Raw genomic sequence first — 23,769 nt, forward strand, 5'->3', positions numbered from 1 at the left:
TGGGCCCCTGCACCCGCGTGGGAGACCTGGAAGAAGCTCCTGGCTTCGGATCGGCTCAGCTCTGGCCGTTGCAGTCATTTGAGGAGTGAACCAGCAGAATGGAAGATTCTCCCTCCCTCTCTGCCTCTTTCTCTCTCTTAACTCTTTCAAATAAATAATTCTTTTAAAAAAAGACACTGTTTCTAATTTAAAAAAAAAAAAAAAAACCTTATTGTTTGTTTGCCAGGTGGGAGGGGTGTCTCCCACCTGTTAGCTCACCCCAGAGTACCTGCAGCAGCCAGGCAGTGCCAGGAGCCTGGAACTCCGTGCAGGGTTGCCGTGTCGGTGTCAGGAGCCCAGGTGCTCGAGCCGTTACCTGCTGCTTCCCAGGTGCACGTTAGTAGGGAGCTGCGTCGGGAGCAGAGCAGGAACTTGAACCCCCACTTCTGGGCACCCCGGAAGGCATCCCACTGCCTGCCTGCCGGCTGTCCCCGCCCTCACCCACATTTCTTCTGAAATCTCGCTTGGGCTTGCAGTGGTGATGTTGGATACAGGTTTTAGCTTGACTCTTGAAGTCTAGGTAGGCCTGTCATCTGGTTGGATTACTAATTACTGCTCCTTCATTTTCAGCTACTTTCTTCTTCCTTTGTGTGTGTCTCTTCTGTGGAAGAGAAAGGAATCACTGATAGTTTGCATTTGTGACGGGTTTGGTTCTGTTTATAAAGCAATTGTCCCTAATGGCTTTTTCGCCCAGAGTATTTAGGTACATTTTGAAAGGAAACAAGATGGGCCGGCGCCGCGGCTCACTAGGCTAATCCTCTGCCTGCGGTGCCGGCACACCGGGTTCTAGTCCCGGTTGGGGCGCCGGATTCTGTCCCGGTTGCCCCTCTTCCAGGCCAGCTCTCTGCTGTGGCCCGGGAATGCAGTGGAGGATGGTCCAGGTGCTTGGGCCCTGCACCCCATGGGAGACCAGGAGAAGCACCTGGCTCCTGGCTTTGGATTGGTGCAGCACCAGCTGTGGCGGCCATTTGGAGAGTGAACCAACGGAAGGAAGACCTTTCTCTCTGTCTCTCTCTCTCACTGTCTAATTCTGCCTGTCAAAAAAAAAAAAAGAAAGGAAACAAGATGGTACCCGTAAGGGAGACTCAACAGAAAGGTGAGTGGAGACGAGAGGCCCGAAGCAGACAGGGGAGCAGGCTAGCCTCACGGAACTCTGCTTCCTGGCTGGCGGGTGGCTTCCCTGCCGTGGTGGTGATGGGAGAAGCCGAGATGGTGGTGGTGGTGGTGGCGGTGATGGGGATGGTGGAGGTGGGAGAGGAAGAGGAGGATTTCAGAGCCGAGTCCGGCAGGAAGAGCCCAAAATGAAGCCGGGGGGCAGGGAGGGTGACTTTGGATTTTGTCTACGCGAGTTCCCAGCGTTTTTAGCTTTCTTTTAGTGGCCTCTTGATGGGCAGCCTTAGAAGCCGTGAGTTTGACCTGGAAAGCTGCAGCGAGTACCCCGTGGGCCGCGTCCGCTGCGAGGTGTCGGGAGTGTGATGCGAGCTCAGTCACACCCGGCTCTGCTCAGCGTGGGCCTGGAGGATCTGGAAGGAGTGAGTCATCGCAGTCAGGAGGGGCTCGTCGGCGAGCCTGCGGCCGGGGAGCGGCCTGGGTGCGAGCGTGTCACAGTGCTCTCCTGAGAAGTGATAGCGCGCACTTGAACTGAGGACGGGAGGCTGAGTGCGGCAGGCGGTGGCGGGTGTGGTGCAGTTCCAAGTAGGACAGTCACCAGCAGGTGCTTCCAGCTCGGGCAAGAGCGGACTTGAGGCCCTCTGGCGGAAGGGGCCTGGGCGCGTTAGTGAACCAGAGGGCCGCAGTGCTGGGGGACCGAAGGCCACTCTGGGCGGGTGGGCAGCGTCCTCGTCAGCCCAGGGGATGAGATCAGTCCTTGTGTTCGTTATCCTCATGGCCTTAGAACAGTAGGAAGCCCTTGTTCCCGGTGGCCAGGAGGTGCTGTACGCACATTGTTTCAAAGACCTCTCTGGCCATGGGCTGTGGGGAAATAGACTTTGAGGGGGAACTAGAGTTAGTGGGGGTTGGGTCTGGAGGGGCAGCTGATTCTACAAATACATAGAACAGGTGATGGCGAGAGGCTGCACCGGTGACTAGGAGGTCAGCCGACAAGGCTTGGCGACACCATGGCTGTGTCCAGGATGCTGCCCACGTCTGCGGCTTCCACTAGAGAAGGGGGGAGGGGAGGCCATGAGCTCTGGGAGCTGGAGCGGCCTTGGGCTGCACGTGGGAAGGTCTCCAAGTGGCAGAAAGATGTCTACGTCCAGAGCTCTGCGGAGAGACTGTCCTGGAAGCCGGGAGAAAGCGAGCACTGAAGAGGGGACAGAGGCAAATGCTGCCCAACTTGAGTTCTCCGCCCAGAGTCCCAGGGCCGGCAGGGACTGGCGTGGCCACGTCTCGGGGCCTTCATTTTGCAGGGAAGGACAGGAAAGCTGGGAGCTGCTAGTTACTGACCAAACCGACTGCTGGGTGGGATTTTTGTGGCCCTAGCTCTGCCCCTGGATTTCCACCACCCCAAGTGGCGACTGCCTTGCAGGGGCGGGAGCCCCTCTCGCTATCAGATCTATTTTCTGTCAGCGGCCAGATGGAGAGTTCCCAGATTCACATTCTTTTCTTGACGGCTTGAGAACTCACATTCCACCGGCTCCTTATTAGAGAAAGAGCAAGGCGGGGCTGGCCCGAACCGGGCTGGCGGCTAGGAATGGAGCTACTCTGTGCCCGTAATCACCAAGCCGGCCGGTGTCTGCGCGGAGCCAGGAAGGACTTGGCCAGGTGAAAGCTCATGTAATTTAGTGACACCCTCTCCCGCTGCTGGTTGTCAAGGATTCCAGCCAGCTCTTACTACTTAAGACTGACCCCAGAGTGTGCACTCAGTTTGGCCCAGGCCCCTCGGTGGGGTGTCGACTGCGTGAGGCCCGTGACGCCTCAGCAGTGGCTGCAGCTTGAACTTGAAGGCTGGGCTGCGCGCACATTAGGAATATTAAATAGAGCTGAGGCTTGGCCGGCGCCGCGGCTCACTAGGCTAATCCTCCGCCTGCGGCACCAGCACACCGGGTTCTAGTCCCGGTCGGGGCGCCGGATTCTGTCCCGGTTGCCCCTCTTCCAGGCCAGCTCTCTGCTGTGGCCCGGGAGGGCAGTGGAGGATGGCCCAAGTGCTTGGGCCCTGCACCCGCATGGGAGACCAGGAGAAGCACCTGGCTCCGGGCTTCAGATCAGCGGCCATTGGAGGGTGAACCAATGGAAAAGGAAGACCTTTCTCTCTGTCTCTCTCACTGTCCACTCTGCCTGTCAAAAAATAAAAAAGCTGGGGCTAACGTCTGCTCAGAGCAGATGACCGCCTGCCGGCCTCAGTCTCCACCCCCGCGGTTACTGACCTCACCAGCGGTGCGGAGCTGCACAGAGAGCATCAGCCCTAAACACACACGGGCTGTGTGGCTCTGCCGCCTTTGAGACCCCTGTCGGTCCACGTGAGATCTGCCTCCTGCTTGGTGCTTGCCTCATCCTCAAGTCCCAAAGACAGGTGCCCAGAGTCGCCTCCCCACAGGTCTTCTCGCTTCCGTGCACACGGCACAGGTGCCCTCGGGCTGATACGCGCAGGGGAGTTGCTGGTCCCGGGTGGACACAGCTTTGGTACGAGGCCTCCATTCTGCCCGCAGCAGCGGTGCCACGTAGTTGCTGCCCCTCCCCCGCCGTGGGCGCCACCCCGCCCCTTGCCCCCAGCGAGCCCAGACCTCCACGGGTGGGAGAGTGGCTGGCCGCAGTCTCCCTGTTCTGCTTGCGGCTGGGGCTGTGAGGCTGTCACCTCGGCTTCATCACGCTTCAAAGAGGTTGAACCTCAGTGAGATTTCAGAGATTTGCCCCAAAGAGAGGGTGAGAGAAAACCTGAGGGGAAGGCCTAGTGTGTGCCACGTCCAGTGCCAGATCTCCCGTGGTTCTTCCCGGAGGTGGCCGACCCAGCGCAGGCACCGTCGACGGCACTTAGTCCTGCCCCGATGACCATACACCACGCATTCCTCCCCCTCACCGACGATGGGTTTAAACCTCCTCTTCTGGCCCCAGACGCTTTCAACTGGGAATGGTCACAGTTCAAAGGAGGCAGTAAAGCACTCCAGCTTTGGAAGTCGGGGTCCTTGTCGCCTGCTCATCGCAGGCCCTGGCGGGCGAGTCAAGGGGTGTAAACACCTCGTCATGCAGCTGGGGCGTTGTTGAGGGTGAAAAGCAGTGCTGATGGGCATGGTGCTGGGGTGACGGGCACACCAGGACTCTCCCGGCAGACGCTTGGTGGGCACCCTCGCCCCGCTTCTCGGTGATGCTAGTGTCATTGACAGCAGAGTTAGAACACACAGTGCGGCCCGTACATCACAGAGCTTAATTCCAGTGCTACAGTATTCTTTGGAGCACTGTTAAAAGAGGAGCAACTGGTCTTTGTCCACTGGTGGGGCAGTGGGGTCTCCGTGGTGAGAGCACGGTCCCCCACTGGCAGGAAAAGGGACGTGACCTTGACTGCATTTCCTTCCGAAGCCGTGGTCGCAAGCTCGGGACAGCACCAGGCACTTTCTCGGAGACCTTGCGCTGGGCTGTGGTCCGGAGACGTGGGGGTTGCTCAGCAGTCCTCCCCTCCGTACAGCCTGTTCTAGCAGGGGCCTGGGGACCTCGAAGGTGTGTTTGGAGCGGCTGTTGTAGGCAAAGGCTGTAGTCAAAACTGAGCTCGAAAGTACCGTAGACAGTTGAATATTGGGGCCGGCGCTGTGACATAACGGGTAAAGCCCCCATCTGCAGTGCTGGAATCCCATATGGGCACCGGTTCGAGACCCGGCTGCTCCACTTCTGATCCAGCTCCCTGCTGTGGCCTGGGAAAGCAGTGGAGGATGCCCAAGTCCTGGGGCCCCTGCACCTGCGTGGGAGACCCGGAGGAAGCTCCTGGCTGCTGGCTTCTGATCAGCGCATCTCCGGCTGTGCAGCCAGTTGGGGAGTGGACCGGTGGATGGGAGATTCTCTCTCTCTCTCTCTGCCTCTCCTTCTCTCTCTGTGTAACTCCACCTTTCAAATAAATAAATAAATCTTCAAAAGAAAGAAAGTAGAAATGCTCACGGCCCTGAGAGGCGTCGCGGTTGGGTGGGCGCTAGAGATGGCGGTGCCCTTGCTGCGTATGAGCGCGTTCAGGCCTCGCTCTGCCTTCGGTCCCGCGTCCTGCAACACGCACCCAAGGAGGCGGCCAGGGTGGGTTCAGTGGTTGGGTCCCTGCCACCCTCGGAGGAGACCTGGGTGGAGGTCCTGGCTCTGCCTCAGGCGGGCCCCGCCCTAGCTGTTTTGGGCACTTGAGGAATGAACCAGCAGACAGATGGTCTGTGTGTTCGTGTGTGTGTGTGTGTGTGTGTGTGTCTCCATCACTCTGCCTTTCAAATAAATAAGAATAAAAAATACAAAAATAAGCTGCTATGAGAGGCCTTCTTCTGTGGCAACAGGTGTCTCCCGCTGAAGGGAACAAGCTAGGTCCGATGCCGGTGTCTAGCAGGCACCTCTCAGCTGAGAAGTGGGAGGAGGGGTTCTGCTTCCAAGCCGTGGCTGGATTCCTTGGGGCCTCTTTTCTTGACATTGGCCTTCTAATTATAAAGCAGGAGATAGGGCTGTCTTGATCTGCCTGTACCGTGACACTTGCTGTCATTTCACACGTCGGTGTGTGCCGACACGGCCAAGAAGCAGCCTTATCAGTGGAGGGGTTAGCCGTGCCCTGGCCTCAGAGAAGCCGTGCCCCAGGCGACACAGGCACGAGGTCAGGCCGCTTACTTCCCGCTGGCTTGTGCCCACTCAGTGTTCCAGCCCGAACCAGCCCCCTCGCTTCTCCCTGCTTTCCTGAGGTTTTGGGTTGCGGGAGCTGGGGTCTCCTCCCACCCCACCCCTGTTCTCCATGGATGTCAGGAGAGAGGCTGTGTGGCGATGCTCTCCCCAAAGTTCCAGAGTGAGCAGGACAAGCCGTGGTGCTCGATAGGCCCACGAGAGGGACAGGATGCTGCGGGCCCCGTGTTCTCTTGGGCTGGCTGTAGGGTATTTTAAAGTACTAACTTGAACAGGCATGCACTCAGAATGTCTCTATGGGTCACCAGAATGGGACAGCTGCTGTCCACTGAAGGCATTTGGGGAGCAGGGGCCCCGTCACGCCCTGGGGCCAGGGGTTGTTGCCGAGCTGAGCTGTTTCTGACCAGAGTCGCAAATGTGTCTCCCTTGCTGTGCGCATCAGGACGTGTCCAGGAGAGTTCTCAGCACGTGCCAGGCCCTTGCTCAGCGTTTGCCGAGAAACGTCATCCCGTGTGTATTCTTGAACTTGCTGTTAGGGGAAGTTCCAAGCCCTGGAAAGTGGAGTGGAGGCCACAGGGCCTGGGGCGCGGCTGCACCCGCCGCGTCCCTGTCGTGTCCACTCCTCGCTGTCCTCTGTCGTCTGCCCTGGCCCTTCAGACTCTCCACAGCGAGTCTCAGCCATGAAACCGCGGCGCCTGTGGCGTCTGGGGCCCGTGGGGGTGCGCTCTGTTCTGAGTCTCCCGTGTAGCACCTGACAGCCTTCTTCCCGGGTTGTTCTGGGCTCAGCGGAAGCTGCCGTCTTCCTCCCCAGAGAAAGCAGATCAGGAAAAGCCAGACTGACTTCCTGCCCCGAAGTGTCTGAAGAAGAGCGCTTGGCCTAGGGCTCAGAGCAGGGGGAGGCGCGGTGCCTTGGCCTCCACGTGCAGGCTGATGGCCCCGCAAGGGAGGCCACCCTTGCCCCTGTGAACTTCGGGGGATTCCTACTGCTGTCCCCTCTCAGGGACCCCCAGTCGAGCATTGGTTGGTCTTCCCCTTGCCGAGGCGAAGGGGGCCCCTGATCCGCAGGCAGCTCCCGGCTGGTTTCAGGCCTGCCCCTCCTGGAAGAATGCGCATTGGGAACACGCAGAGCCCGAATCAGTGGCTGGCAGTTGAAGCCGTCCCTGTGGAAGGGCTGTGCCCAGCCCAGCTGCTGGGCCTCTCCGCACTATATTAATAGCAGGGCTGTGGGGCCCGCTGGCGATGGAAGCCAGGGGAGGACAGCTGTGGCAGGCGTCACACCACGCGTCAGACGTGTGCTCCGGGTCACGGGCACACAGATGGCTCGCACCTTGTGCTGCCGCTCACTGGCCCCCCGAGCCCCTGCCTGCCTTCTCCTTGTAGGGGCAGGAATGGGCTGGCGCCAATGAGCCCTTTGACGAGGGAGCCAAATTAGGACAGGCGCGGCTAGTATTGGGGGTCCTGGGTCAGCTTGGGCTTTTACTGGAAGCATAGGCATGTGGGGCCGAATGAGGCAGTGGTATTTAAACAGCTGGGGGTATTGGGTTCTATATGCCAAGGCTGGAGAGATATTTTTAAATGTCACAGGCCAAATGGAGGCTCAGTTGACAGGATGGAGGGGCCGGGGGATTTGGAGGAGGCTGCCTCACCCTGGCTAGATATGGTCAGGAGAGCTGGGTAGGATTAGGGCCTGGGAAGACGTCCAGCCTGTGAAGTGCCCAGGAAGGGGTAGCAGGAAGGGTCACGGGAGCAAGTGGTAGGCGCCAGGGACGGCGGGTGGGCGGGAGGGCAGGTGAGGGGTGTGAGCAGGTGCTGGGACCGGAGGCCAAAGGAACCGTGGACAGGCCAAGGACGAAGCTGGAGGGAGGCCAGCCCCGAACCCCTGCTCCGAGAGGCCCGAGTCTGGAGGCCTTGTCCCGGCATCCAAGCGGAGGGTGCACGGCTTCAGGGCTGCTCTGTCCGCTCAGGGCCCTGGGACAGCTCCTGGTGACCGCCTTACTTCAGCGAAGGGGCCAGGTGAAGCTTCAGGAAGACCCGCGGAGCCTGACCCGCAGCAAGGTCCCTAAGTGGGACCCACTGTTAGGGCAGTGAGCATTCAGCTTCGACCCACCGCCACGCTGGGCGGAAGTTGCGAACTGCCCTCCAGGCCGGTTCCACCCAGACAACCACCCGTGTTTAGATACCAGGGCATTTTAGAAAACCCGTGGATATTGACGACTGACCCAGTGGAGCCCCTGGCGCGCTGGGCCTCCGGCCTGCTCGGCTGTGGGCGAGGGGCGGCCGCCCCCTGTCGACCAGCAGCAAAGCTGCCACTGCGCCGGTGGCCGCCTGGCCCCGTCACTCATCCCCGAACAGGGCCTGGCCTCTGTAGGCATTTGCACTTGCTCTCCTGCAGTGAAGTGGAGCTATTATTATCTTAGAAGGAACGGGGGCCATCCGAATTAGGCAGGGACCCAGCAGCTGAGTTGCTGGCTGGGCCTCCTTGACTTTGCTGTGACTTTGGGCCTGGAGACTTGGGCTCATGGGTGAGCTTCAGGTGGCTGGGTGTGCGGAAGGGGCCGCCAGGAGTGGGGGCCACGAGCTTCCCCCAGAGCCTGGGCCAGGCCCGTAGAGCTAGCGTGCCTGCCTGTTCCCCTGTGCGCAGCCCCTTGGTAACCTGAACAGAAACATAAGTTTCGGGCAGTTGCCATGGGAATGCAACATCTGTATGTCCCTGGGCCTCCCTCAGCCCCTGCTGGGCGGAGACTTAGCAAGGAAGGCTCCGAGGAGGCGGGGGCTGCTCTGAACACCCGGCCTTGCTTCTCTGCACCAGGGGCCGAGAGGAGGAGGGGCTGGGTGGGGGACTGTTGTCTTGCGGCTCTTGGTTGAGGGTCAGGCAGCCCCTGAGTTAATCCCTACTCCTATTCCGAATTCCCACCTTTGCCTTGGCAGTTCTGAGTTCCCTCTGGCTCTTCTAAACCTCTAGGCCACAGTAGCTGTGACCGTGGCTAGGCCCTAACTCCCTCCCGCGTCTTGGCTTAGCTGTTCTTGCACAGCCCGCCCGGGACTGGCTGGTTTGTGGTGCCTGCTGTGTCCTAGGCCTAGGGCAATGTGTTAACTCACGTGACATTCACAGCAGCCTTGGACTTGGGTGGAGTGTGAATTGGCCTTCAGGGGGGCAGTTAGCTCCAGAGCCCACCTTCCAGGCCACTGGCCTCCAGTACTGCAGGGGAGGAGAAGGGGTCTGAGCCGGCCACTCAGCAAGCTGGGCTGTTAGTGGAGATGGCTACTCAGAGGTCTTGTCCTCACACAGCAGAAACCTCAGGCGCGGGACGCAGGACAGTGGTGAGCAAGGTAGCTCGGTTCAGTGGGGCAGGGCACCCATCAGGAGGACGGGCACCTCCCTAGATGGTTCTTTCTTTTTTTTTTTGTAAAGATTTATTTATTTATTTGAAAGGCAGAGTTACAGAGAGGCAGAGAGAGAGAGAGAGAGAGAGAGAGAGAGGTCTTCCATCCATTGGCTCACTCTCCAGATGGCTGCAACAGCTGGAGCTGCACCAATCAGGAGCCAAGAGCTTTATCTGGGTCTCCCACGCAGGTGCAGGGGCCCCAGGACTTGGGCCGTCTTCCACTGCTTTCCCAGGTCCTAGCAGAGAGCTGGATCAGAAGTGGAGCAGCTGGGACTCGAACCGGCACCCATATAGGATGCCGGCACTGCTTTACCTGCTACGCCACAACGCCGGCCCCAGACGGTTCTGAGGGAGGGAGGGAGGGAGAGAGAGAGAGCGAGAGAGATTGAGAGAGGAAAGAGAGAGAGAGGAGAGAGAGAGAGAGGGTGCCTGGGCCATTCAAACTGGGTAAGTAAAGCTACAAAATTTGATGGAGAGAATACACCTGACAGTCCGGGCGTGCACCTCGGCGAAGCATTGGGCACTGAGAGAAGCACAGCCTGGGAGCCAGGCGGGGAAGAGCCGAGCACAGTCTGCGTTCAGACTGGGGCTCGCGAGGGGAGGGGACCCAGCCCTTCTGGAGACGAAGGGTTTGCTGGGTGTGGAGCAGGTGGACCTGCTCCCCAGGCTGCGCGGCCCTCTGCAGGTGCCGCGTTTTCCCTGGCTGATTTTTATCTGCCTGCCCGACAGGGTGAGAGCCGGTGGGAAGAGGGGCGGCTGGTGGGAGGAAGCATGGGGAAGCAGGAAGTGGGGTGGGCCAGGAGGTGGCAGGGCGTGGCTTCCAGCAGCGTGGGGTTGATTCTGAGTGCAGTCAGAACCAGGGAGGGCTCCGAGCAGGCTCCCAGTCCATGAGGGCTGGGGGTCTGTGCCGGGGTGGGAGGGGGCGCGGAGGCTTTTCCTCCAGCAGCATAGTCAAAGCCTTGACTTTGAGAGAAAGGCGGTCCCTGGTTCTTCTGGTATCTTGTCATGTCTCTGAGGCTCAGCCGGTTCCTTCAGCCGGGAGAGCAGACATGGCCTTGGGGTAGGGCAGCCCTGGAGAGCTGTCTGGGGCTGTGGGGAGACCTCGGAGCCACTGTGGGCTGGAGCGGACACCACAGGAGGGACACCACGCCTCGGGCATGGACCTGGGCGGCGCCTCTGACAGCTCCCTCCTCCCTCCCTGCCTTCCCCACTGCTGCCGGCTCACCCTGGGGCTTTTGTAGGTCTTGCCTCTTTGTTGATAGGTGAGGAAATTGAGCCTTGGGGGCGATCAATGCCCAAGGTCACATCTCCAATGCCATGATGTCGCCAGGGCATCATGGGTGGCTGGGACTTACCAAAGGGACACCACGAAGGGGTCTCCTTGACTTTCTTGGGGTTCCCACTAGAGCAGTGGTCTTACCTGAGTGGTTGACATCCTTATGGGCCCCCGTGGGGCAGGAAGTGCCCAAGCCCCTCACCACTAGATGGCGCAGATGCAGTTACCATGCCAACGTGGCTGCCAAGGGCCCCTTCTCAGGAGAACCACCTGGGGTGGGCTGCCCAGGGCCCCTTTGTTCTTGCACCTCTTGGACCCGATACCCAGTCCCCATGGGTCCATCTTGCTCTGGGGTCACAGGCGAGTCACGTCGCCCATGTGAGCGAAGGACCAGGGGCACATGGTGTCCGCCAGCCCTGCCTGTCGTGGCAAACTCAGGGCTCCCCAGCCATAGTCCACCATCTTTCTCTGGTCAAGCGGAGGGTTTCGGAAAGGGAATCCCCCTGCTGGACGTCTTGTGCTCAGAAAGAAGGGAGCTCTGGGGGGGCCGTGCACGTAGGTCCTGAAGATCAGGCCGCCATGTCCGTGTCACTAACACCCTGCTCTCCCTCGTCAGCAAAGCGGCCACTCTCGAAACTACGGCCGTTCTCTCTGCAGTCCGCAGGCAACAGCCTGAAGGTTGCCCACGCGTGGACGTCCACTGGCTGCAGAGCTTTCCGAGTGTGACCTTGGGGAGTGGCAGTGTCTGTGTCTGGTTCCCTTGACCTTGGTAACCCCGTGTGTCCATTTTCCTGTCTACTGCAGCCCTCTGCTCTTGAGTGTCCTTGGCTGCCCTCTGACCCCGCCTGCCCTCTGACCCTAGGGTGCCATCACCTCCTGGATGGGACACTGGGCAAAGAGAATTGTGGAGGTGATGGCAGCTTCACCCTCCCCATCCATGGTCGTGGGCAGGTGACACTCAGTGCTGGCCCAGCAAGGCCGTGCCTGAGAAGCCCATGACAGAACTACTGGATGCCTTAGCCATGACTTGACTAATACATGGTGGCCGCCTGAATGAGAGGATTTGCTGTGCCAGGTTGCCGCCACGCCACGCCACGCCACGCCACGCCACGCCACGGCAGGCATAAGTGGGAAACTCTGGACCGGCTGCCCTGAACACGATCAACAGGGCGCACTCAGACGCTTTGTGCTGCTGTGTAATGACGAGGCGCTGACGCGGGAGCCGTGGCTCCGTCCACCCACTCTGGCTGGCTGTGGGGCCGCTGAGACCTGTAGTCTTCCTCCCCCAAGGAGAACCCGGGAGACCCAGGGACGACCCAAGGCCTCCCATTGCTCCTTGGGCAGCCACACTTGCTCTGAGTGTCGCCTCCCTGGACGTCCTCCTCCAGCCCGGGCTGACCTGTGGGTCTCTGTCGTCTTCAGGTGTGCCCAGCAAGCGTCCTGAGGCACTGCCAGGCTCACGCTGATGTTCTCACCAGCCCATCGGCCTCACCTCTCCAGAGTCCACGCTGGCCCTGAACACAGAGGTCTGTCCATGGTGGAGGCCACAGGAGAAGCAGCCCTGGCCTGTGACCAGGGGAAGGCTGTTTTCTAAGGGCTGCCTGTGACCAGGAAGAACTACCCTGTTGCCTTTTATTTAACAAATATATATATATGTATTTATAAATATATATAAGTATATATTTATAAATATATATATTTGAAAGAGCAGAAGAGTGATCTTTTTTATTATTATTATTTTTTATTTAATAAATGTGAATTTACAAAGTGCAACTTTTGTATTGTTGTGGCTTCCCCCGCGCCACCTCCCTCCCTCCCGTAGCCCTCCCCTCTCCCACTCCCTCTCCCATCCCGCCCTTCATCGAGTTTCATTTTCAATTACCTTCATATACTGAAGATCAACTTAGTATACACTAAGCAAGGATTTCAACAGGCTGCACTCACACAACCGCACAAGGTATAGGGCATTGTTCGACTAGTAGTGTTGTTTTTAAGTTTCATAGTAGAACACATTAAGGACAGAGATCCTACGTGGGGAGCCTGTACTCAGTGACTCCCATTGCTGATTTAACAATTGGCACTCTTATTTATGATGTCAGCAATCACCCGAGACTCTTGCTATGAGCTGTCTAGGCTATGGAAGCCCCTTGAGTTCACCGACTCTGAACTTGTTTAGTCAAGGCCATATCACAGTGGAGGTTCCTTCCTCCCTTCAGAGAAAGGCGCCTCTCTCCTTGATGGCCTGTTCCTTCTGCTGGGGTCTTGTTCACCAGGATCTTTCATTTAGATCATTTTTTGCCACCGTGTCATGGCTTTCCACGCCTTGAGACTCTCATGGACTTTTTAGCCAGATCCGAATGTCCCAAGGGTTGATTCTGAGGCAGGAGTGCTGTTTAGGGCATTTGCCATTCTATGAGTCTGCTGTGTGTCCCGCTTCCCCCGCAGGATCATTCTCTCCCTTTTAATTCTATCCTTCATTATTTGCAGACACTGGTCTTATTTGTGAAATCTCATCGACACATACCCTATCTTTTTGATCGGTTGTGTATTTATACTTATCACTTTACCAAGTGCGCTGGCATTGGTACCTGCCTCCTTGGTAAGACTGAGCTGAAATCCCCTGGCACATTTCTAGTTCCACCATTGGAGGTGAGTCCGAGTGAGCATGTGCCAACCTACATATCTCCTCCTTGAGCAGAAGGGTGATCTCCTGCTCACTGGTTTAGTCCCCAAATGGCCACAGGAGCCAGGTCTGAGCCAGGCTGAATCCAGGAGCCCGGAAGTCTGTCCCAGTCTCTCACGTGGGTGACAGGGCCCAGGTACTTGGGCCAAGTTCCACTACCTTCCTGGGTGCGTTAGCAGGGAGCTGGATCAGAAGCAGAGTAGTGGGGCCGGCACTGTGGCATAGTAGGCTCAGCCCCTGCCTGCAAAGCCAGCATCCCATATGGGCGCTGATTCGGGTCCCAGCTGTACTTCTTCCAGTCCAGCTCTCTGCTAATGGCCTGGGAAAGCAGTGGGAGACGGCCCAAGTGCTTGGGCCCCTGCACCCACATAGGAAATCTAGAAGAAGCTCCCGGCTCCTGGCTTCGGTGGAGCCCAGCCCTGGCTGATGCGGTCATTTGGGGAGTGAATCAGCGGATGGAAAGCCTTTCTCCCTGTCTGTCCCTCTCTCCGTCTCTAATTCTGCCTCCCAATCAAGTAAATAAAATCTTAAAAAAAAAAAAAAAAGGCAGCAGAGTAGTAGGGACTGAAACCAGCACTCCGATACGAGACGCCGGCATTGTGAGTGGTGGCTCAACCCACTGTGCCACGCCGGCCCTGGCCCGTGCTCTGCTCAGGAGCCAGCTGGTAGCTCCTTGCCGGTTGGTGCCTTGGTTCAGAAGCCAGCAGGGGACATGCCCTGTGATGACACGGGAGTGGGGCTGGTGCTCCCTGTCCCCGGCCCCACCCAGGACATTATCAGCACATACGCACCGCTCCGACCCGGGCAGCTGGAGGGACTGCCCGAGGACAGCCCGCAGAGGGCTGGGTGTGGAGGCCACAGCGGGGCTGTGACGGAGTTCTTTCCCAAAGCGCCCCGAGCCTGCTGGCGGGGCCCCGGCGCACCCACGTCAGAGGCTGTCCCTTCTGAGTGCGCCTGTGCCTTTGAACAGGGCGGGGGAGCAGGCAGCCGGCGGGCAGGTGTGGACGTGCGTCATGGAGTGGGAGCGGGAAGGGGCCGCAGGCCTCAGCTGATGATCCTGTCAGACCTCATGCCCGGGGCCACAGACCCACATCAAAGGCCACTGCCCAGGTGCCTTTGAGCCGGGCCAGGAGGAGCCGCAGCGGGAGGCAGGTGCAGATGGACGTGTGCGGGAGGGCAGAGCTCAAGGGCGGCGCTGGCAGGGCCAGGGTCTTGAGCTGGTGATGGCGGAGGCCTTGAGCAGAGAGGGGCGGCTGTGCGTCTGGACCAGGGCAGGGGAGCTGGGGAGAAGGTGCTGGGTTACACCGCTCCCTTGCGCGCGGCCTCTCGTGGAGGCCCCTCAGTCCCGTTGTGCCGGATTCAGGGGGCCGGGGGCGGGGGCCGCTCCTCAAGGGCTCTGAGGACCTGTGCACCGTGGGGCAGTGGGAGCCTGGCCAGGCCCCGGCTCTGCTCGCCCCGATGCCCTGCGCTCCACCCACCATGCTGACCTCATCTGGGCCCCTGCTCCCCCAGTTCAGGGTCCTCCTGGCCTCCTTGCTGCTGCCCCAGCGAAGCCCTCGACCGTCCCTCGGCTTCTCCCAGCTCCTGGGGCCCAGGCGTTGGCAGGCTGATCCGCAGGGGCGATGCCTTCCCCGCTCTGTGGATTGTCACGTTGTCCAGCCTTTCTCCATTTACAGCATGCAGTAGGTGCCTAATAAATGTGTTTGAAAGAGTGGTGGTGTCTTCGTCCTTGATGTCTTCTCATCAGGGCCCAGCTCTGTTTGGCGCCTCCTAGAAAGCCGGTGCTCAGGCCGTCCACCCTCCTGGCTCAGCCTAGCGACCTCCCTGGGTAGCCTGGAGCCCCACCCACTCCAGATGAGCTCTGACTTCAGAGCGCCTGTCTCCCCACTGAGCTAAACCCCAACGGGGCAGAGGCGACACACATGCTTAAGGATCTCACATGCTGAGCCAGGAGGCATTCTGGTATTGGATGGATGGGTAGATGGATGAAGGGGTGGATGGATGATGGATGATGGATGGATGATGGATGATGGATGGGTGGGTGGATGGATGGATGATGGATGGATAGATAGATACAACAAAAATGATCCAAGGTGTGAAGAAAGATGAGAGGTGTCCCAAAAGCAGGAGTGGCCTCCAGATGACCTGTGTGTGTGAGGGCCAAGTGGGAGGCCCTGGGCCGGCCAGGAGGAGGTGGGCTGAGGGCCTCCCTGTGGCCATGCTGACTGCAGAAGCAAGGACAAGGCCCTGACCATTAGAGCAAATGCATTCTCGGAAATAGCAAGAGGAGGGCTTTCACCCCCAGCAAGGGCCCCCCCAGAGCAGACGGGGTCCCCTGAAATCCGTTTATGTTCTGTGGCAGTGGCCTCTCCGTGGGCTGAGGAAGGAGGCCAGGACGCCGTCACCAGCCCCGTCTTACCGTGAACCAGACATCGGCCAGTCCGTGCTGAGGGGCCTTGCACTAAGTGCCCGTCCAGGACTCCTGAAAGCGAGAACAAGGAGAATGGAGGAACCACCCCGCCAAGAGGAGCCGGGGACACGTGGCGGCTGGGTGCCGTGTGGGGTGCCGTGTGGGTCCTGCACCAGGGCCAGGGCCTTAGGAGAAACCGTGAGGTCTGGGGCACACGTGGAGTCCAGCAGGCTGGTATTCATTCGTTAGCTGTGACCATCTGCAGTGCAACGGGGGAGAGGCACATGGAAGCCAGGCTTACGTTTTACGGTCAGAAAACGTACGTGTGTCGGTACGGCACATGTGCTCCCGCCCTGGTGCACCAGCATTGGGGCAGGAAGACTAAACAGATGAGGGCACCCACCTTCCCGGTGGAGACACTGTGGCAGGTCTGCATGTGGCCTGTGGAGCAGGACAGGAGCCGGGGTCGCTTGTGGGCCATGGCAAGGCACAGACGGAGGCCCCTCTGTGCACATGGTGGGGACCCTCGGGCACAGGGGTCGGGGAACGCAGCCACGTGTGCACGTACACCCAGTTCTGTATTCCCGTGCACGGATGCGTGGTGGGGTCTGTGGGCACAGGCAGGACTTGCCTGCAGTGAGCGCACGTCTAGTGCGTACACGTGTGTGGCGTCTCAGCTCACATTTGCGTGCGTGCACACGTGTGCTCCCTGCACACGCAATGGGCTCCCTGTGACTACACCTGTGACGAGTGCAGAGGTCCCCTTGCAAGGTGAGACAAGAGTCTCTTATGTGGGGGAAGACACGGGTTGAGAGGGGACAGCAGGGCTGGCTGGGCCCGCAGGGGCACAAAGAGCCGTGTCCAGGACGCACCCGAGGCTGTGGCTGGAACCAGGATGCATAGAGGGCAAGTGCAAGAGGAGGAGTGTGATGGGGGTGGCCTGGGGGCTGCTGCGTGCCCCTTTCTGGCGCACTGGGGGCGCCGTAGGGGAGGTCCAGGCCTCCTAACGGAAAACCGTGAGTTCAGCTGTGGCCATTCCAGCAGCCAGAGGCCTGTGTGGGCCCAGCCGTGCTGGCTGCTGGCAGCAGCTCACGAGTTGGAGAACACCCAGAGCACGCTTGGCAGAAGGAGGTCGGGGGAGGCCCTGTCCCCCCCACACTTCCCAGAAGTTCACTCTCTCCAGGGGCAAGGTGTTCCATAACCCGGGCTGGATCGGGGCTGAGGCCCGTGTGCCAGGCGCGCTCTGGCAGCCACCTGTGAAGCTGGCCCGGCTGTTCCTTCACACCTAGGTGGGATGTCTGGGTCTGTGGCCGCTGGGGCCGGGAGTGTCCAGGCCCTGCCACCACGGGCCAGAGTGGCTGCGGAAGTGGGGAGGAGGTGGTGCGAGTGAGGGCAGGGGTCCACAAAGGTCAGGCCGGGGAGGAGGGCGAGACACAGGGGTCCCCAGGGCCATCGGCAGCTCCCGGTGACGGCAGCAGTCCCTTCCTGCTGGCCACCCCCTGCTCGCCAGGACCCATGGGAGGGTAAGGTGGACGTGGGCCTGCCCTGGTGGATCATGGACTTCGGGCCTCAGATGGTCCCTAACCTGTGGAACTTCGGGGGCTTGGCAGGGAGGCACAGGGAAGGCTTTCTGGAGGAGGGGAAATGAACAGCAGGTCACAGGTGTCGAGGCAGCAGGGCGGTGAGTCCATGGTGGGAGCCCGGCCCGACCCTGTGCCAGGCCCCTTGCTGGCTGGGGCCCCTCCAAGAGGAGGGCAAAATGCGTTGTGTGGCCACCCGCCCCGCTGCCCAAACCCTAGAAACCAGGTGATGCTGCGGGCCGGTCTCCCTGGGTTGACCAGTTAGTCGTCCTCTGCCACAGCCACCAGGCGCCCGTTCTGCACGGGTGACTCCCGAGAATTAATGTTCATTTGATTTTTCCTGTAAATTGTAGCTCACATGATTTCTCCATCACAGGTGAGGAAGGCTTGGGAGAGGCCGGAGGGCTCCCAGGTGGGGAGTGCTGAGCCATCACTTCTCCTCCGCGCAGCCGCCATCGGCAGGTGTCTTGATGGACAAGGCCCCCCGCGCCACTTCTGGGAGAGTGGGGGGCAGGCAGAGCTTGTGTTCGGGTCCCCCTTGAACAGGTAAGAGGGTGGTGTTGACAGTAGGAACAGGACAAGGTCTGAAAGGCGGAAGGCTCTCCCTCCTACCCCACTTCCTTCTCTCAAAACTACCCATGATGCTCACAGTCAGGACATGGGCGTCCACGGGGGACAGGGCCCCAGCCCCTCATGGTGCTCACGGCCTAGCAGCCGGCACAGGCCGGCCAGACGATCCTGGAGGTACCCGTGGAGCTGCAGCCAGCAAGGGTGTATCGCTGGTCAGGATCCCAAAGGCCGGGGGCAGCTGTGCACAGGCCATGTACAGACAACCTGGGAAGGCCAGGCCACCTGCCTGGAGGGGAGCAGTGGGCAGGAACCAGCCCTGGGGACGCAGGCCCCCAGGGAGAGCTGCGCTCGTCATGGGTGCTGCAAGGGCAAGGGCGGGCGCTGAGACCCTGGAGGAGAGGCCGGGGCTCGAAGACCAGCGCCGAGGGAGGGTCTCCCTGGGAGAGGACCTGGTCCCAGAAGGCCGTGCGGCCAGGAAAGGGAGGAGGTCGCCAGGCCCGCTTGCTACTTCTCACCGGCAGCGAAGCCTGAGGGCTGCCATTTGTCTTGTTTTTGTTTTGTTTTCTGCTTGTTTGTTTGTTTTGTTTTGTTTTTGTAATATCTGAAGCTCAAAAGAAACAAAGAAACCCAAGCTTATAGAAAAACAAGAAAAAAGAAGGACCTCCCCCTCTCCCAAACCTGGCATCTGAGATTGAGACAGGCTGGAGCGTGGCTGAAGAACTGAATTAAAAACCAAAGCCCACGAACAAACCTCACTGCTTTCTGGGCCAGCCCCCCAGTGCTTCCGTCTCCACCCCCACCGGCGCCCTGGGTCCCCACGGACAGCTGGGCACCCAAGGGCTCCCCCCTCTGCGCAGCGTTCCTGGAACAGGGCTCATCAGCCTACCTTGTCCATTTGCAGGTATGGAAACGGAGGCGCAGCAAGTCCAGGAAGTTCCCAAAGCTCACACCCTGCACGTACCGCAGTGACCCTGCCCCTGACGGTGACCCTGAAAACCAAAGGAAGCCAAACTTCCAGGCTTCGTCTGTCCGTCCAGACCTCCAGGTCACACAGCACTGTGGCCCAGTGCTTCCCTCTGAGCGGTTGTCACGTGGGGCAATTTTGGTGACCCCCCCAAGGGAGAGTTCCGGTTGTCACACCTGGGGGCTGGGTCCCCCCTAGCTGGAGTGGCTGAGCCGGGCTCAGTAAAGCAGCGAGGGTACATACACAGGCACCGAAATATCTGCACTTGTTTATTGGGGTGAAACGGATTTGGGAAATTTTTTATTTTTCTTTCTTATGTTTTTCTGTGCTGTTTGAATTTTTTAAAGAAAAAATGTGCATGCATCATTTTTATAATCAGAGAGAGAAGAGCTGTTTTCATTGTGTAAAAATAAAAAAGGCCTGAGGACTTAGCAGCGATTCCGATGGAGCCCTCGCTGACCGTTGGGAACAGCTGTCCAGGGAGCAGCTGTGTGCAGAGTTCGAGGAGCTGGCCGGGGCACGCGGGGCCGCACTGCCCGGGACGAGCTCTCTGAGTCCCGGGGAGGAAGCGTGTTGCGACCGAGCCACTTCCTCGCTCCTGCACCGGCCCTCTGACATGGTGTGTGTGCCCTGGAAGCTTCCAGACGGAGGGGACCTGGGCTCTGTGGGGGCCCCAGGACTCCCTGCAGACACAGCCCGTGGGCAGGTGTTGGGCTCCCAGTGTGGGACTGCCTGGCTAACTTCCTACGACTCGACTTCGGAGTCAGCCTCCTGCTAAAGGCAGCAGACAGCGGCTCAAGTGTCTGGGTCCCTGCCACCGTGTGGAAGCCCTGGCTGGAGCTCCAGGCTCCTGGCTTTGGCCTGGCCCAGCCCTGGCTATTGTAGGCTTTTGGGGGAGTGAACCAGCGAATCTGCCTCTCTCCTGGTAACTCTGCCTTTCAACAAAATAAATCCTAAGAAAAGGAAAACCAGCATTGAGTTCTGGGATACTTTGGATTCCTCCTTGAGGCTGGAGCCGGTTTCCCAGCAGGGCTCTGTTGACCTTCTGGGCGGGCTGGTTTTTCCCTGCGGGCGCCCTGGGCCTCACCCGCTGGATGCTAGGAATGCCTTTGCTACCAGGTCAGGAGTCACAGCAACTAGGGCAAATGACGGTGGCCCTGGCCCCCTTGGTGTCTCCGCCAGAGGACCTGGTGGAGGTGACACAGCCTTCCTTGTCCACTTTGCCAAGTGTCCCATTGGTGTCTACCCTCCCCACACTCCAACAGGGTCCCTCGGGGTCCGAGAGCCCCGAGTCCTCCCCCCAAGGCCCCCTGGACCACGTAAGGCCTGGGCTGGGCTGGCTCTGTGCCAGCAGCGTGGCCAGGCCCGGGGACACTGGGACACAAGCCCTTCGCTTCCTCGGATTGCATAAATAAACCCGTGAACTAATTGCAAGTGGGCCCTGGGAGATGCGACCCGCGGCCGCCTCTCAGGATGGTGGCGCCTACATCGGGATGAGCAGGTGAACTTTGGCCTGAGTCAGATAGAAGCAGTTTGGGAAGCTGAGTATCTCACCTCACTTTGTGTCTTTTTAAAAATCCACAGCCTAGGTGTGCAGCACAAATTGGATGATCCTGTATCTCCTGCTGGCCAAGGCTGGGAGAGGCACCTCTCTGGCTCTCGTGCCCTGGTCGCGACCTGCTTGCCACAGACCCGGCTGGCCCCGGGGGACAGCAGCATCCTCAAATGCATGCCAATAACCCTGCCCTTGTCCACATGGGCCCCACTGATGGACACACGTGTTTGTTCAGTGCAGGGCGGTTGGCAGCCGCCTCACGGGCAGCAACACAGGTGCCCATGGTCTAGGGCTGGTGCAATACTCCCCTGTCCCCCCGTCGCAGGTGGGTCACCACGAGAGGGCCGACAGCCGCACTGCTTTGTGGCCACAGCCAGGTGCAATGCAGTGTTTACAGCCCTCACAGGGGGTAAAGCCACTGCCTGCAGTGCCGGCATCCCATATGGGCACCGGTTCGAATCCTGGCTGCTCCTCTTCCGATCCAGCTCTCTGTTATGGCCTGGGAAAGCAGTGGAAGACGGCCCAATTCCTTGGGCCTCTGTACCACATGGGAGACCCAGAAGAGGCTCCTGGCTCTTGGCTTCAGATTGGCTTAGCTCTGGCCATTGCAGCCATCTGGGGAGTGAACCAGTGGATGGAAAACCTCTCTCTCTCTCTGCCTCTGCCTCTCTCTAGCCCTGCCTTTCAAATAAATAAATAAATCTTTAAAAAGAAAAAAAAATTGAAAAAACATGCATCTGTGCCGGGGCACGTGCCTCGGGCACCCCAGGGCTGGCCGGCCCCTGGGAGGGGTGCAGGTGGCGCGAGGGACTGCCATGGCACCCTCCCCACCCCCGCACACCCCCTTTTACACTTCGGTATTTTGGTTTTTGAACTGGAGATAAATGCTCAGAAACCCATGTATAAAATTAAACTCCTCTCAAACCAAACCAAACCTCCTCGTGCTAACTCTGTTACGAAAAACAGACGACGGAGACTGGAAGACAAAGTCCCCGGGAACAAGCCGCGGGGTGCTGCTCTGGGGAGACCGAGGCCCTCACCGGCTCCTGGAAGATTTCACGTTTGGCTGCTTTCCAAGGCACCTTCGCTGTGCTGCTCTTCCGGGATGCTTTGCGTCTTTTCTCTTGGGTCAGCGGCCAAAGCTGGCCCCACAGCCCCGTGCTTCCCGGAGCGCAACGGACTCCTGGGTGGCCACATGCTCCACAGGGCAGCTCCTGGTCACCGAGGTCTCCTGGCGGAGCGGGGAGACAGACGCTTCCCCTCTCCCTGCCGGCCAGCGCACCAAGTCCTTTCCAAGTCACGGACGTGGGTAACGCGAGGGCAAAACAGCATCAAGGGGTAGGCCCGCCGCTGCGCTGTGGCGGCCGGAATCGGGGGACCCGGCTCTGCACACAGCACCCGTCCCGCCAGCAGAGAGGCTCTGCGGGACGTTCCCGGATCAAGAGAGGAGAGAAAGAGGCATTTGCCGGGAGCTCCCCGTTACTCTGCCTTGTGGCAAATCCAGGCGTCCGGTGCTCGGGCCGGTCGGGGGCGGCCTGTCCGTCAGCCCGCTGTGCTTTTGCCGGGTCCACCCTCCTCTGCTTCCCGTTAGGGTTCAGAGCGTGCTTTCCCTTCGGTCCTGGAAACTCCCAGCATCCTCCGTCCTCCGAGGTCTGTTACGCTCTAAGGGAGGCCTTAAGGAGCTCCAGGGTTGGGCTGGATCCACACTTGCCTGAAACCCTTTTCCACAGGTTCTGCAGGCAGACAGCACCGGCAATGGGTCCAGGGACAAAGCTGCCCCCAGCAGAGCTGCTGCCTCTGAGAACGGCTGTCAGGCGGGGTGGCAGGGCTGCTTTGTGGGGCACTGGGGCGCTCGGGGGTCCCGGCCAGCAGGTGTGTCTCTGCTAGAGGCGGAGCAGGCCGCAGGCGGCACCTGCAGAGTCGCCATCCCGGGCTCTCCCGTTTGCCCTGCAGGCAGCGCGGTGCCTATGCGGCTGGAGCGGGCCACGGGGCGCTCGCCGACGTTTCTCCGTGAGGAAGCCTGGCCTTCCTTCTTAGGAAGGAGGAACTTGCACTGAGGCTGTGGACAGGCAGCGGAGAGGCCAAGCCCCTGGCTGGTCCGTGGAGATGTTTCTGGAAGGTCGGGGTCCGCCATCTTTTCAGGATTTTAAGACAACTGTGAAAGTGGTGCCGGAACAGGCAGAAACGCCCACGGCAGCCCCAAGGGCGATTGACGGAGCAGCAGGCTTTGGCAGGGCCTGACCCCTGGTTGCGCGGGTCACCTCGCTGGGGCTCGGTGGACAGTGTGGGCGCCGTCCCCACCCATGGGCAGGCAGAGGCTCCGAGAGGCTGGGCCGCTTTGGCCATGGTCTCACAGGCTGAGCGGCGGGGATGGGAAGGGAATCCTGGTGCGACCGCAGGGCCCAGGGCCGCCCTGGGAGGGTGATGAGGGACAGCGGCCAACGCACTCTGGGATGCCTGGGGCTGGGGAGGCCCTGCACCGCGGCCACCGGTCCCAACTGCGCAGCCACCTCCCTGAGCATCTCTCAGGCCCCCCCACCCTGGGCGGGGGGGCTGTCCACACCGTCTCGCCCCTCCCTGGTCTCGGCTCAGACGCCGCCTGTGGGCTTGTGTCTTTGCACTCACACCGTCGACGTTCCTGGCCTTCGTTTAGTGTCTCTCTTGGCCGGCACAGCATTGGGTTGGACAAGGGAAACTGCGGCTCTTGGGGGTCAGAGAGCGCTGGGCGTGGCGACCACCTGTATCTTTCCCCGATGGGTTCTCTGGGGACGGGGCTTTCTTTGGCGAGGCACCACGGCCACGCCCATGCTGGTGCTCCTTGAACACTGTCGAAGGCAAGCCGTGCTGGGGGCCTGCAGCACCAACTTAGGACGTCAGCTCCAGATGCGGGACAGTCTGGGCGCTCACGGGAAGACGTGAGACCTGCAGGCTCCGGTGCTGCAGCTGCCCTGGTGTGACTGCGTCATCCTGCCCCCATCCTCCCAGTCCCAGGCAAAGGAAGACGGCAGTTGTCAAGCCAGGCTGCTGGGTTTAGGGAGCTGGGGTAGGGGTGGGGTGAAGCCAGGCCGTTTGCCCCAGGGCCCTGAGGACACCTCCCTCCGGGACGCAGACCCGGGCGGCACGGTGGACCCAGGCGGCCGTGTGTACCGAGAGACGAGTGTTTTATACACCGTTGTCTAATGAAGGTTGCAGGTGAATGTGAATGGAACTAATGACAAAATAATAACCTGAGTTGGGAAGCTGCCTGGGCTCTGGAGGCCCGGGTCTCTGTGCTAATGGAAACGTGGTGGGAGGGGGCGGAGGGGGGGCTGGAAGGAGCGGCTGCTTGTGCTGTGCCGAACTTGAAGCTGCTGGCCCCTGGAAAGTTCTTGGGTGGGAGAGGCTAGAGCCAGCCAAGGTAATCCAGCCCAGCCTGTCTTGGAAGCTGTCCCCTGCCCTGCTCCAGCGCTGGGGGGAAGGGCAGGGAGAGGGGGTAGAATCGGAAGGCCAGACCCCGGCTTCTGAGAAGGGCCCGGTCAG

Source organism: Oryctolagus cuniculus, chromosome 11 (genome assembly GCF_964237555.1).
Source record: "Oryctolagus cuniculus chromosome 11, mOryCun1.1, whole genome shotgun sequence".
Classification (NCBI taxonomy): Eukaryota; Metazoa; Chordata; class Mammalia; order Lagomorpha; family Leporidae; genus Oryctolagus; species Oryctolagus cuniculus.